General features: G+C 31.2%; 1 long non-coding RNA gene across 3 annotated transcripts; it reads left to right on the forward strand.

Annotated features, from left to right (window-relative positions):
* The first annotated feature begins 448 nt into the window (after positions 1-448).
* On the forward strand, positions 449-3,697 carry LOC111399523. Of its 3 annotated transcripts, none has more exons than XR_002703716.1 (2): positions 449-660; positions 1,610-3,697. It is a non-coding gene; the product is annotated as an uncharacterized LOC111399523 (long non-coding RNA). The 3 variants fall into 3 exon arrangements; XR_002703717.1 differs by having other exon boundaries at positions 1,730-3,697; XR_002703718.1 differs by having other exon boundaries at positions 3,023-3,697.
* The last annotated feature ends 798 nt before the right edge of the window (positions 3,698-4,495 follow it).

The raw sequence follows: 4,495 nt of genomic DNA on the forward strand, positions 1-4,495 counted from the left end.
TTGGGAAAAGGTAAACTTATCGCAGCGTTTATTAATCGTTATTAATATGATTTTGTAGACGTTTTTCCACAACATTTTTTATGTGCTGCTAATATAAACTTATCACAACATTTTTTGAACGTCGCTAATAAATTTAAATAGGCTAACCCTGTTGAGCTTTTCACTTAACCAACCCAAAGGGCAAAAAATAATAATAATAATAATAATAATAATAATAATACTAATAATAATAAAAATTAAAAATTAAAACAAAAATTGACCCAAAACCAATTATTCAAACCTAAGCCGTTGTTTGGCTCCCGTTATTTCTTCATTAAAATGAAAAATATGATTGTTATCTATCAAATAAAGCCATCAAATTTGAATTTATATTTCTTGCGTTGATCCATAACAACCATATTTTTCATGTTCATTCTTAAAAAAATGACAAACAAACAAGGGTTAAATGTTGGAATTGAAACCACGGAATTCCCAAATCCAAACTGCAACTTTCTCTCAGCCTCTCAATCTTCGACTCTCCGCTCATCCCTGAGTCTCTCGCGACCTCCCTGACTCGACACCTCAACGGCTGATGCCTTCCATCGACAGAAGAAGAAGGTTAAGAAGGAAGGTCCTTCGTCCATTCGTTTCTCGGCCTCTTCGTCTGATAAGTGCTAAGTGGTACATTTTCCTATTACTCTATATAATTTTATGCAAAATCTGCTCTGCCTCTGAGCACTTATTTTCTGAATGTTATTATGTCTATTTGAGCAGAGTTTAATTTTGTGTGTGTGTGTGACATTGAGCTGAGTAGTTATTATATGAGTTTTATTTTGCTTTTAATTGAGTGCATACCAGATGCTTGTTAATGTTATTATGTGTATTTGAGTAATGAATATATGGATGTTGATTTGTGCTTAACTTGATAGTGCACAGTAGATAGAATTGAGAGTAGATTTTGCTTGATTTTACTTGATATGCTGATTTAGACTTAATTTGATTTTGCTTTCAATTAATTTGATTTGGGCTTAACGAAAATGAAGAGATTTGGGGTAGATATTTCTTTCTATTAACTTGATTTTGCTTGTTTGTAACTTGAATTGAGGATAGATTTGGTTTTCTATAACTTGATTTGACTTTCATATAACTTGATTTGGGCTTAAAGTCAAACCATTCTTAATCAAATATATGAATTTGATAAACTGTGTCAATTCATATATTCTATTGTTGGGCTAAAATTGGACATACTGACTGCATTTCTTTGCACGGAAACAAAGCCATTAAGTTCAGGTTTTCACGAAGGTTCCAACTTCAAGCAGGAAAAGAACCTTCCATGTAGGTAATGGATTGTTCTTTTTTCACCAATATAATAGAATGCTATGGTTTGATTTCAAATAGGATAGCTCAGTTTGATACAAACTAATCATAATTTTGGGTTTTGAAGGAGAAAAGAAAATGTAATTTTTTTGGTATATCTATCAGATTAGTTGACTATATTTTCAGCAATTTGATATACAAAGTAAAAATTGTAGGACCACGTTACATATACCGAATTTTTTTACCTAATCCCCTACCAACTACTCACAATAGGGGGTAGGGACCACATTTTGGGATTTTTTTACTCATGTAGGTTCCGCGTGCATGTGAGAGGGGGTAAACAATTTGGTACACCTTTGAATGTACAAATAGAATTATACAAAATTGTATTGTAAATTTCCGTGATCCTCAACTTCTTTTTTCAATCCCTCAGATGAATGCCAGATTTAGAGACAACATTAATCATCATTTTGAGTTCAACAGAAACATCTAAATAGTGTTGTACTGGGATTGAATGTGCAGTGGTTCTTTCAAGGCTTCACGGATTTTAGTTGTTTTCTAGCTGCAATGTATTTCCAATAAGAGCATACTTGGATGTGGTTAGAAGTTATGTAACTACTACTTTCTAGAAATTAAGTTTTTCGGTCAAAAGAGTATCTTTGCTAAACCACAATTGCACAAAAAAAACCTATATTTGCATTTACATAACTTTTTCTCTAATATATCTTTGTTTTGTTCAGTGTTGGATAGTATCTTTGCCTACAATGGGCAAAGAGTGGCTGAAAAACATTATCATCTAAAATTAGATATTATGGATCTAGATATCAAAAAAATAAAAATAAAAAAGGAAAAAAAGTATAATGATCATAAAGTTTTTGTTGTAGATTTTTGGGACAATATAGAGATGAAGCCAGGAATTTTGTTAAATGAGCTTGTGAAAATTACAATTTAGAAATGAAAGTATGCCCCTGTGTTCCTTAGTCACATAGGATGTTTGAGGACTTTTATATGCAACATTATATGGATCTGAAAACCCTCTTGATGGGAGAGCGAAAGAGATTGAAAATTTAGTTGATGATGTTGAAACGCCTTTATATCCTGGTTGTAAGGTGCTCACGAAAATGTTAGCTTTTGTTTCTATATTTAAGGATAAAGTTTCAGATGGTTTATCGGACAGTGGTTTCAATGAACTCATATATCTTGTTCGAGACATGTTGCCAAAGAATAATACACTTCCAAACACATTTTATATGATGAAAAACTTGTCAATACATTTGATCTTGGCTATGAGAAGATACATGTTTGTGTGAATGATTGTTGTCTATGTAGAAAAGAGCTTGAACGGGTTTAATTATGTCCAAAATGTGGCTGGTCAAGAGGGAAAGTTAACCAATGAACTAAAAAATTCAGAAGAAAATTCCAGCAAAAGTTGCGTTATTTTCCTATAATACCACGACTTTAGAGGATATTCGAAATATAAGAGATGGCAATACAATTGAGATGCAATCAATTAATAAAATTTCAGATGGTAAAATTAAGCATTTAGTTGATTCATTGAATTGGGAAATAATTAACAGGAGGTGTCCACATTTTGCATCAGATCCTCCAAAGATTAGAGCTGGCTACGTATGGATTTAATCTTTTCAAAAATCTTAGCTCTAAATATAGTTGTTGGCCACTAATTTTAACTATATATAACTTGTCTTCCTCATTATGCATGTCAAAGGAAAGTTTGATGCCAAGTTTATTGATCTCGAAACCAAAGCGGACAGGCAATGACATATATGTTTATTTGGACTACTTGTAGACGACTTATTATTGTTATGGAGTGATGAAGCTGAGATGTATGATGCAATCACAAAGTCTACATTTAATTTAAAAGCTATTTTGATGTAGACAATACATGACTTCCCCACACATGGAAATATATCTGGATGGCTCATTAAGGGAAAAATTGTTTGCCATATTTGTCATGATCATTATGGTTGATGCATGGTAGGACATTTCCGTACATGACACAGAGAAGATTTCTCACCTTCAATCATCAATTTTGCATGAAAGGAAGCTGGTGCAAGGGACATATTGAAATAGGTATTAGGCCGAAGATAACAAATGATGAAGAAGATTCTATTGAAGTTGATACAATTACAAATGATTGGGTAAAAATGGTAAACGAAAGAGGAAGAAGAATATAACTCAATCTAATGTAACGAGAAAGAAAAAGTGTATATTTGTCAATCTATCATATTGGAAGGTAATTGTTGTAATATTTAATAATTCTACTTTCATGTACTTAATATAACACCATGGAGGTTTGATTTGCAGATTTTATTTATATGTCATAATTTGGATGTGATACATGTGAAGAAGATATATGTGTAGTAACGTAAGGATTTGAAAACTTTGAACATTGCTCATGATTTACATTGTAGAAGCCCGAAAAATAAAATGAAACTAGGCTATTATTTTGTGATGATCTAGTACTACGAGCCTAACCCATAGACGAAATTTATGCTCGGCCCACATAAAAATGAAAGCTCAAGTTCGATATGTCTTAAATAATTTTGATATCTTGGAAGTTCACAAGCAATTATAAAGATTTTCAAATAAAGAAGGATGAGATATAATGTTTTCGAAAAATTGGACCCAACAATGAAAGTTTATTTTTGTATAGTAAGCATTTTGAAAACTAGATTTGCCTACACGTTATTTTCAAAGGGACCAAGCTATAAATTTAAAAAATATATATAAACAGTATAATAGGATTTGTGAGTTTCTAATTGGAGACCTATATTGTTATTTCATCATTTTGCTAAGTAATTGAATTGTAGGGACCAAGGGTATAATAATAATAATAATAATAATAATAATAATAATAATAATAATAATAATAATAATTCACTTCAAAGTTTAAAATGATTAGCCATATGTATATATAAATACATATACACACACAAGAATAGAAATATGGGGGAATAGTTTGTATTTAATGGTGAATACTTAAGACATTAGACCCCGCCAATGATAAAAGAAATGAAATGGCAATCAACCATTTTCAAGTCTTTTTAATTGGAATTGATGGCTGCCCAAACATTTTTGGTAAACAAAAAGATAAAAAGTGGGATTGATTTTACATTTCCTTCAGGTTATTCTTGTTAATATATATCCACAATACACTTTGAACTAGAAGAAGCTTTAA

This window comes from Olea europaea, chromosome 9, assembly GCF_002742605.1.
Source record: "Olea europaea var. sylvestris chromosome 9, O_europaea_v1, whole genome shotgun sequence".
Lineage (NCBI taxonomy): Eukaryota > Viridiplantae > Streptophyta > Magnoliopsida > Lamiales > Oleaceae > Olea > Olea europaea.